The sequence below is a fragment of the Gordionus sp. m RMFG-2023 genome, chromosome 1 (genome assembly GCF_954871325.1).
Source record: "Gordionus sp. m RMFG-2023 chromosome 1, tfGorSpeb1-WG-v2, whole genome shotgun sequence".
Lineage (NCBI taxonomy): Eukaryota > Metazoa > Nematomorpha > Gordioida > Chordodea > Parachordodidae > Gordionus > Gordionus sp. m RMFG-2023.
In genome coordinates, this window is record NC_088775.1 from 29,797,102 (window position 1) to 29,810,607 (window position 13,506).

General features: G+C 28.2%; 1 protein-coding gene across 2 annotated transcripts in view; it reads left to right on the plus strand.

Moving 5' to 3' along the window:
- Window positions 1-13,506, plus strand: part of LOC135931693 (uncharacterized) — a 94,019-nt gene that overhangs the window by 13,845 nt on the left and 66,668 nt on the right. The window contains exon 1 of one of the 2 annotated variants that reach the window (XM_065468962.1): window positions 6,626-6,672. The exons of the other annotated variant lie outside the window; for it this stretch is intronic. The gene's annotated coding sequence lies outside the window, so the exon portion shown is untranslated. Of the gene's footprint in view, window positions 1-6,625; window positions 6,673-13,506 lie in introns of those variants that run through there. 2 annotated transcript variants of the gene reach the window in all.

Consider the following 13,506-nt stretch of genomic DNA (forward strand, 5'->3'; position numbering starts at 1 on the left):
GAATTGTTCGAATGAAGGAAACCGCAAGGATTTATGTCTGGTGGCCCCAATTAAATAAGGATATCACAAAAATCAGTGAAATATGCAACCGTTGTCAACTCTTCAAAGAAAACTTCCCCCAGAGATTACTACACCACTGGCCCGTCGCCCGCACAGTGGGAGAAATGGTACACGTCGACCTCGCTGGACCCATACATCAAATACATTGGCTAATTCTAGTAGATGCTTATTCCAAATGGCCAGAAATAGCCCGCTTGAATAACACTACATCCAAGGCACTCCTAACAGCGTTAGAATGCATTTTTAATCACCTAGGCTATCCGCGAAACCTCATAACCGACAACGGACCCCAGTTTGTAAGCCACGAATTCAACCAATATTGTGAACGCCATGGAATAACCCATATCTACACCCCCCCCGGTACTCCCCCCAAAGTAATGGAATAGCGGAACGATTCGTACGAACCTTTAAAAATGCTATAAGAGGATTTCCCCGCACAGAAATTCAAACCCAGCTTACCAACTTCCTAATAGCCTATAGAAACACTCCACATCCAACCACGAAGCAAACCCCAGCCATGCTATATCTAGGACGCAAGATCAGACGACCATTAGACCTCCTCCATGAAAAATCAGCATTTCACACCACACACTAACCGGTTCAGCCCGATCTAAGGAATGGGGATCTAGTATGGGTGCGAACACCCCCAAGCATTCCCAATCCACGATGAGAAAAAGGAACTATAATAGAGGTTCTAGGATCTGTCGTTTATTACGTGGAAACAGCTCAAAAAGCCCGACGATACCATCGCCGAGATATCCGACTTCGACGGGAACCCGAAAATCAAGAAGAAGAGCGTACAAACAAATTCAACAACCTACCACCTCGGGATAGCCATATTTAAGAGGGGAGGAAAATACCGTATTCCCACAAAAACACTTTTCTTTTTTTTTTGATTTTATATATATTGATTATTTATTTTTTTGTGGTCTTCCACCTGTTACAAATCCCTTTTTTTTTATTATTAGTCGTTTTTAAATCCGCTCTGAACCAGCGGTGCGGCGAATGCCGTTTTAGTTATTTTATTGACTTAAGGTAGGGTTTACCTTTGTTTTAAAATCCGCTCTAAACCAGCGGTGCGGCGAATGCCGTTTTGGTTTATTTTGGTAGGAATTAAAAATGAAATCGGCGCCGACGGCCGGGTAGCCGTATTTAAGAGGGGAGGAGTGTTATGTTCTATCCCCCCCCCTTATTTCTTTTATTTTTGTTTCTCCTTGTTTCTTTTGTTTTCCCTCCCATCTTCTTTTATTTTGTTATGAAATTAATATATTATACTTTATTTTTATATTGCATTTGAAACTGGTTCTTACCAGTTTCATGAATGATTATATCGCGATTAAATAACAACTTTTTCTTTCCCCCTTTGTTTTAAAAATTATAAACCTGGAAAACAAAACACCATTAATCATTTAATATTTTTTTTTGTAATAGAATTTCTTTTTTTTAATTGTAATTTCTCTGCTTCGAATAAACTTTAAAACTTACGTTGTCCAAGTGATTCCATGACTAAATCGATAAAACCCGGCCCCCTGGATCCAGTCATTGATCATCCCGGACCCCCGATCACGGACTGTATTATTCCCCTTCAGACAGCTGTAAAATGGCAATATACTAAAGTTTATAAAAATTATGACTGACACTTATCAATCAAATGATTGATAATAATTTTTAAAACAATTCGAATATAATTGAAATTTTTGCAATACACTAGTAATAACTTACCTCTTATTTTATAAGCATAAAATCATGAGCCTCTAACCGGTTCACAGTCATTTTAGCGGTTCGGTTCAGGTTCGGCTATAAATTTTTTAGCGGTTTAGGTTCGATAAAAAATACCGGTTTTTAACGGTTCAGGTTCGGGTTGGATCCCTGAATAAAATTCATCTTTGTATTCCGGCAGTGGATGTTGTGGGCATATTCTTTCTTGGACGTAATAAACTGAATTTTGTAACCCATGGCAAGAGCTTCTCTTCCTATTTGTCTATAATTTTTCTCGGCTGCAAGCGTTCTTGAGGCGAATGCAATTGGTTTCTCTCACCCCCGTCTATATGGATATTACTGCCCCAATTCCTATGCCTGACGCATCTGTTGCTAGTTAAGTTTGTTGGCTCTGGTGCTTTTTTAGGCCTCAGTATTTTATTCTCTAGTTGTAAACCTGTTTTTTGATATATTGTGTCCTAAGTACTCGACATTTTGTTTGAAAAATTTACATTTTCTAGACATTTTAATACCTTTTTTTAATTTGTTTCATGCTCCGGTTATTATAATATCTAAATAACAAGCTACTCCTTCAAAACCTTTTAATAAATTCTCGATGGCTCGTTAAAATATTGCTGTAGAAGACGATATACCAAAAGGTAGTCTTGTATATTTAAATAATCATCTATGCATATTGATTACAAGATATTTTTGAGACTCTTCCCCCATTTTAATTTGAAAATAGGCATCTGAGAGATCCAATATTGAAAATTCCTCTCCTTTTCCCAAACTGGCTAATAAATCTTGGATTCATGGTATTGGGTATGAATCAATATTAATATTTTGATTTATAATTCTTTTAAAATCCCCGCAAATTCGTAATGTTTTATCTTTCTTTTGAACAATTACTATGGATGCATAAAATGGATGATTAATTTTTTCTATTACTCCTAGACCAATGCGCCGATAGCATTATCAGCGGCGGCGTTTCATTTTTAAAAAAATCGGCTGGCGGTGGCAAATCGATTTAGACTAGTGTTGTTAAACGGCTCGTTTTGAGCCGATTTTTATAAATGGCTAACTCAATATTTTAGCCAGAAAAATATTGCCTAAGCCTCGAGATTTCGATAATATATATCTAGACCATTGTTCCTTCTATGAACAAATCTTCAGGCTTGCATAATATTTTTATGGATGAAATATTGAGTTAGCCGTTTTTAAAAACTAAAAACGAGCCGTTTAACAACACTAATGTAGACGCCGCCACATAAATCGGCGGCGGCGTCAAAAATTTTTTAACTTAAATTTTTTAATTAAAATTTTAAATTCCGTGGAAACACTTTTAAAATAAAATTTATGCTTTATTATGTTTATAACTATAATTTAACTATTTTATTAAGTTATAATATCATGTATAAATGAAATATTATTTTATTGAGATTTATAAGACATAATATTGATCCTTTAGAGTTCAGAGTGAACCCAGCTATGTGGGTGTGCTCCTGGCTGAAACGCGCAGGACCTTTCTAGCTAATATTGAAAGTTTAGGAAGATTCAATGCTCTTATCTTCCAAAAATCAAGATATCTTTTATCTCAAAATTATAAGCGAAAATAATGAATAACACTCTTTTTCTAGACTAGTTATATAGTCTTGTTGTTCCAAATTATTGTTATGATTAGATGAATATTTGGTAGCAATGACTTAAGATAATCGAATTCTGAAGCAACTTCTATCGTTTCACATTCGATTAATTCGTCCGTGTAAGGCAGCAGAGAGGTAATGTGTTGACATAAAAATTGCACCGGAGTAATATTTTTTCCTTTAAATATTCATTTACTATGTTTATAGATTGAAAACGAGGATTCAAAAGTGCTCCAACACCTAAGTAAAAATAAAAAAAGAGAAATAATATTTTAAAAAAAAACTTATTTATGTATTTTAAAATACTACATGAAGATCGGTTATTGGAAATCTATGATCAAATTTAGTAAGCATATTTTGTTTAAGGGATGCTATGGGAGGACTATCATACTCTTTTACATTAAATGATTTTTAATTTCACTATGAAATGATAAGAATAAATTTTAGTATATCCTTTTTGGGCGGATAAAAATTCAACATTTTTTTTGAAGGTTTTAGGAAAATTTAAAAATTCATGCATCAAGTCCCAATCAGTTAAATAATTTGAGATCCGGTTTCTTCATTCTATTTAATAGGATATTTATAGGTTTTTTTTATTGCCACTCACACTTTCCAGCATTATTAAAGTACTATGCCAATGTATAGGCACATTTAATTTTAAGGTTTTATGTTTTATCTCATATGATTTTTGACTTGCAATATCATCATCAAACCCAAAACGATATTCATAAAAAGGGTCATTACATCTAAATCTAAAATATCTGATGTAATTGATATCGATTCAAAACATTTTCTATTTTCGATATCGTTTATATTTACATACGCTGTTGGCAACTATAATTTCTCTCACTTTTTTAAATGATATTTTCTATTTTATTAACTTTTTTTATTCCATCGATGTCACTAGATTATGTAATCCATGCTCCAAACATAAATGTTGGCCATATTCTCCTAGACGAACACTTTTTACATTGGGTCCTGCATCCTTAACCATTTAAATTTTCTTGGACCCTAAATCAAATTCATTTTCAACTTTTTCTATCGCGAAAGAATAGTTTCAGCGGTATGTTTTTGAGTGACATGATGTGTCACTAATGTATAAAATACCTAAAATTATTATCTATTTCGTGAAATGTAAAGGTAATATAATTTCTATGTTAATTTGTTCATATGAATGCTTTCATTGATAAATACACATCATCTTATTTATTCCAGCTTTGTATCTGAAATAATGCCATATTTCTACATAATAGTTAATAATAAAAACATGATGCCTTAAAATATACTAAATGTGGGATGAGATCAGTTTTATTTAAATATTCTATTATAAAATAATTAGATATTTTAATAGTTAAAACTAAAATTAAAATTGCACTATAAAAAATTATAATTATTTTACAAATAACCTTTAGAAAATCTTGCATTCCAGTATTATTTATAGAAGAGAATGGCATTAAATCCTTGCAACACATGAGAACATAATTCTTTACCAGGATCCATTTTTTATCTTTTATTATATGATAAGTCGTTTGTCAAGTAAATGTTTTATTATGTTTGATATGCTGATATTTTTTGAAAATGATTTGATTGGATAACTAAAAAATTATATTTTAAAAATAATCAAAAAATTTATTCTGGAAATAATTAATTATTTACCATCTTTATCAAGTGTTATTTGCAAGCATATATTACAAAAGACTATCTTCAGAAACACTGGTTCTCTTATTATTTGTGTCAGTTTTTAATATAAAGGATCCAAAATGTTTCAATGCAAAAGAAGGTTTTGCTTGCAAAGATATACTGTAATTTGTTACAGGGTATTGCAATGCTGCATCCATTATTATTGTTTTAGTCCTGCTATGTTTATATATGTTATAATAGCAATAAAATAAAAATCATAGAATTTCCTTTTATGATAAAATATAAATTTTATATGATGAGTTGTAGATTGTATTAAAAAAATATTGTATTACTCCTTATATAATAATTGATGGTCTTATACAAAAGTTTTGAAATCAGAAATTAAAAGAATAAAATATATAATAATATTTCAATTAGAGATCTGCAAAGTTAGACAGCCTAATTTAATTTAAATAATCGGGTCGGGTCGGGCCTAATATTTTTAAAAAAATTTCGGGCCAGGTCGGGTCGGATTTTGGAAATTTTATTAAATATATCTTAATTTATCAATTTTATATTGATTTTTTTATGTAAAATAAAAAATTTTTATTTAATTTATTGTAACTAAACGCTATATAACATATGTCTTTTATTTTAAGTAATTATAAAAATTAATTTTAAATAAATTCGGGCCTGGCCGGGCCGGTAAATTTTTAAAAAATAAATTTCGGGCCGGGCCGGCAAAACATTTTCAAAAAATTTTGGGTTCGGGCCGGGCCGGTAAAAACTTTTTAAAAAAAATTTTGGGCCGGGCCGGGCTTGAAAAATTAGGCCCGATGCAGATCACTAATTTCAATATCTTTTCAGTAAATTACTAACATAATAATATATCATCTTGTTACGGATCAAATGTTTTTTATCAAATAATATTTATTAATTTTACAAAATAAAATCGTATTTTATTATTTTTCTTCTAATTACAATTCATAATTAATATATAAAATAAATATTATATTTAATAATAAAAAATTACTCCTTTTTTTTAGCAATCTCTCTAAATCTTCTTTAACTTTTTCTTTTAATGCATATAGTACTGGACGTGATTTACAGAAATTTGGTTTCTCGTTTTTCATATAATTTGTTCCTTAGAATCTTTCAAATAGCACAATTCTTTGGTAAAATCGAGGAAACTCATTTTGTATGTTAATGTTATCTATTTTGTATGGTTCTTTCTCTTTGTAAATTTAGTTATCCAGTTTCTTCCAATTAGATTTTTTGTATATCCTTTTGAAATTATGAGGGGTAGTTCTAATGTTCGTCCTTCATATTGTACTTTTACTATTTGACCTAGTAGTGGAATATTGGTACCTGTCAGTGACGAAACCTCAAGTTTAGGTGAGACCGGGGATGGTTGGGACATTTTTCTTCAAACCTTAATAATTTTAATATTAATAGACTAACCTGAATAATTAAAACATCTTCTGAATCCCAGAAGTATAGGCTATTTGAAATAATTAATATATATTTTATGAAGTTTATATTTTTTTAGAAAATTGAATTTAAAAAAATTTTTTTTTTGTCCCAACCCTGACAGACTCCTGTGTACGTTGGGACACACATATGTGATAGTTGGGACACTCATGAAATAGAGGTATAAATAAATTTAAAAATTTAAAATCAGTATGACTAGAGACTATGACACATATAATTTTATTGATAATATTGTAATTCATAATCAATAACTATATAAAAAAATTTACCAAAATTTAGGAAATTTTATTTGGGGAAAAAAATTGTAAAAAATTTTTTTTTTTAATCATAAACATAGTGAAAGATAAGTATTTAATTACATTTATTGCACATAAAAAAATTATCAAATTTTTCACAACTTCCGTGTGCCCATCCATTAAAACCCATGCATTAGTACCAATCTTCATTTTCATAATTTTTTTTATATTTTTTGTGACATAAAATGCAAATATTTTCATTTATTTTTTTAATATTTTTAGTTAATCTGGACTTCTTTTCATTCTCTTTGTCTTTGTTATAACCCAGAGGTAATATAAGTTTTTTTGAGATTTTGGCTCTACTTTTTTTTTTTATTTTTGATAATAGGATTTTTTTATAAGGCGAAGATGTAAATATTTCAGATTTTTTCCTTCTTTTGTTGTCTATATTTCTCACAATTTCGGGAAGTGGATATATATTCTCAATATCAAATAAATTATCTTGTTTGTATTGACTATTATCATTATAATTTAGAGAAGTTGTAGCCTCCCTCTTGTGGCTCTGACTCTTAGGCCAGTAAGGTATTATTTTCTAAATTTACAGGTGGTTCTTTTGTTGATTTTTCTAATGATGTCTGACTATTGTCTTTAAAAATTATGGGTAAATAATCAATTTCTTCAAATATATCAGAATTATAAGGATATATGCCTGTTACCTCAAATGATTTAATAATATTTTTAATAGTTAATGCTAGAGGTAATATATCTCTTGCTATTTTTGGAATGTTATAAATACTAAATAATTTATTTGGATTGCTGTGCATCCAGTAGCCTACAGAGTTATAATATTTTTTTAATGGCCCAAAAATGCAGTAAAGGGGTTGCATTTTATGAGTGGTGTGTCCAGATTTTAAGCAAAAATCTATGGCATCAAGAGATTGGTGCGAGCTATGATTGTCTTTAATCAATAAAACAGGCCTTTCAGGTAGTGGCCTTGCATGATCTGCAAAATGTTCTAAGTAAATCATAAATTCAGCTTCTTGCATCCAGCCGGACCCATTTGAGCGACCTATACAACCATTAGGTCCATTTCTTATAAAGTGATCAAAGAATTTTTTCCTTGGGAAAATAAACATTGGTGGTATGGTATTTCCTACTGCATTAATAGCGAGAGCTATTGTTACAAGCGTTCCTCTCTCAGCAGATGTCATAGCTGCCACTTGCTTTTGATTATTTTACTAGGATTTTGAACTGTTGTTAGCCCACTTTCATCCATATTATATATTGCGGATGGTGGCATCTTATGTTTATCAAGAATATCTCTGTAAAGGCTAAAAAATAAATCTACACTGGATTTATTAAAACCAGAGGCCCTAGCCAAGCTTGTAGCTTCTGGAGTTCTTATAAATAAATGTGGATGTCTTTTCATAAATCCAGAAAACCAATCATCTCCGGCTTCGTCCCAATTGGGTGGAATTTTTTTATTATATTTTATTGCTACTTGATAGGCCAATTCTTTAACCTAAATACAATACATAATATATAAATTAAATGATTTATAAAAAAAAATTTAAATGTTGAAAAATAGGATTATCACAATGATATCATTGATAATCCTATTTCTCATATTGTGGTGATTAATGATATTCATTTAAATTATGAGAAACAAGTTAATAAATTTTAAGTATGAAAATGAATATTTTAAATGATTGATTATTCACAATACCAAATGATTCATTATTCACAATGCTAAATTAATAATTTTAAATGATTCATTATTAACAATACTAAATGATTCTTTATTCACAACACTTAATGATTCATTATTCACAATACTAAATAATTCATAATTCACTATGCTAAATTAATAATTATAATGATACTCATTATTAACAATACTAAATAATTCATTATTCACAATACCAAATGATTCTTTATTCACAATACTAAATTATTCATTATTCATAAAGCTAAATTAATAATAAAATTATAAAATTGTTTATACATTCTCATTGTGAATAATGATATTATTTTAAATGATGAGAAATCTCATGATAAGAATAAATAAATTTCATTAAGCCTCTAAAGGAATAGAATATAATTTTACTTTAATAATTGCATATAAAATATTAAATTAAAATCTAGTAATTAGATGCTTTTATTTACCTTTTTTTTGGTAAGTCCATAAAATTTTTTAGAGGATTTTAATATGTAATTAGCTATATTATCTTCCTTCACTTTATTAAAAACACATTTGTGATTTGAATATCCCATTGTGGGTATTGAATTATTTTCATTTTTCCTCTTTTTTTGATAAATTCTTGCTATATTATATTTTGGAATGCCTAAAAAATATATATAATAATATAAATAATCTTACTTGTAGTAATGATAACTTTCTGACTGAGGCTGTTGGATATAAAATTAAGGCGTTTTGATAATCTTCTGTACAAAAGATTTTTCTTTCCCTTTTATTGTAATTCCGCATCACTAGTAAATGATAAAATGAGCTAAAATGGCGTGTCCCAACTACACTATGACCAACTATAACCGAGCCCACTAACTTTATAAATATCATCCAAAATTATATTAATTCATGTTTATTGATTCTGAAAGTTTCCCAGATTGGAAAATCGGGTTTAAACTTTCCTAAAATTTATTTATTAATATTTTTAAAGCTTTATTTATAAATATAAACGATAAAGTTTGCAAATATTTTTCATTACTTTTGGTATGCCAAAACATATTTTCTTCTGTAAAAATTAAAATACTAAATATTTTTCAAATCTTTTTTAGCCAATCATGTATGACGTAATTATCTATGTTAGGCTCAAATTTCCAGTTAAAATAATAGCTCAATTATAATTAGAGTGTCCTAACTTTCCTCTGTACTCAATGTACCCCGGTCTTCTCTACTACTAGGGAAACAATTTACAAAAAATTTTAATTTTTATTTATTAGTCAACTATAAAAAAAATTAAGATTTATAAATAAATGAAATACGTCTTTGTTTTTGAGTAAAATGATCAAGTATTGAATTATAAAAGTTATTGCTAGATTTTAAATTTTTTAATAATTTATTTTGACTCATCCTGTTTCTGCAATAAGATTTGATTTTTTTTAAAGATGAAAAACCCCGTTCTGCACTTGCTGTTGTTGAAGCCAAAGTTAAGATGAATTTGCATAATTATAAAAACTCTATAACTTTTCATCAAATCGGTGCATATTAAAAATTCTAGTATTTCATTAACATTCTTTTTCTTTCTAAATTCATCGTCCCGAAACACTACTTTTAATTCAGTTTCCAGCTTGTGTAGGTCGAAAAATTGAGAATAAGTATCATTTATGTCTAATAAATATTTTGGGAAATTTTGATTAAATATTTGGAATTTGCTAATATCTAACAATTCGACGAATTTGATATTTCTTAATGTATCGAACCGAAAATCAATTTCATTGATTATATTATCTGTTATTTTAATTATCAAATTTTTATAAAATTCTTTTGAATTGAGCAATCCGGATCTATTTGTTTTTTTAATCTAAATTGTCTTCAATCTTTTCTTTTACATTTAATCAAAGTTTTCTATGTTTGATTTAACAAATTTCGGGAATCTTTAATACTTTTAAGACAATAACATATATCGTTAATTTTAGTTTGAAGTATATCAAATAATAAATCAGATTCTGGAAAAATTTATTGAAAAAAATATAACAAAATTAGAAAATTTGCGTTATTTAATATATTTATATAGCCTCGAGATGTTTTTAGAACATCATTATCCCAAGCAATCAGTCTCCATCAATAATACTAAAAAAACGACTAGATCCTTCAAATGAAAACTGTTTGAACCAGCCGATCATTGTATTCCCATCTCGTTGGGGCTACTCGTGGTAATATTTTTTTTGACATTTATCAAATTCCGCTGTTCGCTTAGATGATGTTCTAAAAAAACTGGCTAAACCAGAAAAAGTTGTAAAAAACACCTTACATTCTTAAATTTTGCTGCTTGATAATATAAGATTTAAATTATGGGCAAAGCAATGAATATAAAGTGCTGAAGGTTTGACGTTTCTTATTTTCGCTTGTAGTCCATGTGAATCGCCACTAACAGCTGCGCCATCGTAACTTTGACCTATTAATTTTTTTTATCATTTAAGAATTTAATGACAAATTTTGATAAAAAATTAGCATCTCGATGCATAGTAACATCAAAGAATTTAATAAATCTTTAATACAATGTCCCGTTATTTAAAACATATCGAAGAACAACAGTCACTTGAGATTTATTATTTATATCAGTTGTTTCATCTAATATTATTGTTAAAAATTCTGTTTCTTCCAATTCATTTAATATTTTTTGGTGCAAGATATATGAAATAGAATTTACTAAATCATTTTGAATATCGCTTGATAGTTGCAATAAAAACTAGTATTTTCTAAATCATGTTTCAATAGTAAATTTTCTTCCGCGAAGTAAATAAATTAATTCAATATAATTTTCTCTATTTGCTGAATTAGAAGATTCATCATCACCACGGAATGCAGCTCATGAATTTCAAGAAAACATATAGAGTTGATCAATATTTCTCTATTTGAATCGACTTTTGAATTATGCTCTTCGATTGATATTTTGCGCATCAAATGTATCATATTTTCAAAACGATTTTCCCCAAATGTTTTTAATTGAATCATCGACTGCAAATGAGCGTTTGATTCTTCATGCCGTTTAACTGCCTTTGAAAAATTATTCATATTCGAAAATCCTTTATCATTCCAAACATATTTTTCTTTTGGGAATAATAGGCATGACCAACATATAGAGAATTTGAAAATTCACATCCAGTGAGCCACTCATATTTTTCATATTAATCGATAGAAAAATTACGAATGCAAGTTTTTTCTTTTTTTAAGTTTTGTAAAATTGGTTTAGTCTTCCTTTTTCAATAATTTATTTTTTCGCATCAAAATTTCTTGAGCTAAATGATAATATTAATAAATTTTCGATAATACAATTACAATAATTAAGCATAGAAAGTAAGGAAAAATTTTTTTTTTCTCTTTTATTTATTAGCATTATTAATTTGCTTTCCCAATGCTTATATTTTAATCGTAAAATTAAACAATTACCATAGCATGATTTTCTCTTTATTTATTAAAAAAATAAGCAATATTAAATTTGCTTCCCTCATGTATATATTTTTTAATATAATAAAAAAAATTACACCAAAAATATATCGTAATAAGCAATCTTAAATTTGCTTCCAAGAAATCTTGCGCGGAAAATTTGGTCTCTCTCTATTTTATTAACCCACAACCCCAAACTGCACCACGTAAATAATAAGGTTTTTTTTTAAAAAAATTATTTTTAAGAAAAAATGGAAAGTTGCTTATTATTGGGTTTTATAAACGCAAATTTTTTAAATTAAATATCTCAAAAATAAGATCACCTTAGTGTGCATTCACAGTAGACAGCAACACGACAAATACAACACGACATTAAATGACAGAGCAGCTGATGTGTCATAAGCGACATAGCATTCATAGTAGTTGCGACAAGCATATTTTTATTTTTTTAAAAAAAGATATCTATACAACTTAATTATTCCTATTATATCCTTATATTAAAAGGAGAAAAAATAATCTGAATGTTAGAAAAGAAGAGGAAGGAGAGTTCTCAATACTATTCCCAAAACTTATAAACAATCCTGAAATTTTACTATGAGATTAACCAAAATATATATTTCATTGTATAATCTAAATTGAAATTTTGTATTTAGAAAACTTTTTATTATATTTTAACCCATATTAAATCAAAACTAATGGTAAAAAAAAACAAATTTTATTAAAAATCCCACATCAGTAGAAGAAAAATTGATGATAACACTAAGGTTTATATTAATTTTATTTTATATAATCAAAATTGCTTAGATATTTGGGAACAGGATGTAACTATCCATCTCCTTTCAAGGGCCAGAAGAATGGTGGAATGCACCTTTGGCATATTGGCATCTAAATGGTATATTCTCAAGCCTTGGATACCAATGTCACCAATAGCGAAACAATTATAAAAACTTATGCACTATTACACAATTTGGTTATTGATAAAGAAAACATAGATCTCAACCCCAAGGATACTCAAATTAATTATTTATGGAATCCTCAATCTATAAAAAACCCCTCAAAGGTTTCTAAAGATATTAGAGATGCCTTTTCTGAATATTTTTATAGAAATAAATTATCATGGCAATTATAGCTTTATAATTTAACAAATTTTAAAAATATTATTTTATTTTTTTTATATTGATTTGTAATTATAATAAAAAGAAAGTTTTTTTTATTATATGTGGCTTAAATATGATTAAAATAATATAAAAGTCCTCCAATGAATTAATAACAATGCAATATAATATTATTTATTATGATCACTGTCAAAATTGAAGACTATATCAAAAATAATTTTAATAAGCTTTTTCTTTCCCCTTTCTGATCTTCTTGCTAGGGTTTTCTCAAGCATGACATTGATTTAAGAATTTGTAGATAATCTTCTTTCTTTCATTTTTTCTATTTCAAGTATTTGCTCAAATAGATCTAGTTTAAAATAATAAAAATATTTACAAATGCAAATTACCTTGATCAATATCCCTCTTTTTATAATTAATTTTTTTCAAAATAAATTTGATCCTATACTAGTTGATGGTGATGCTAAATATATATAATATTATTTATATAAAATATGATTACAATCATTCCTTAA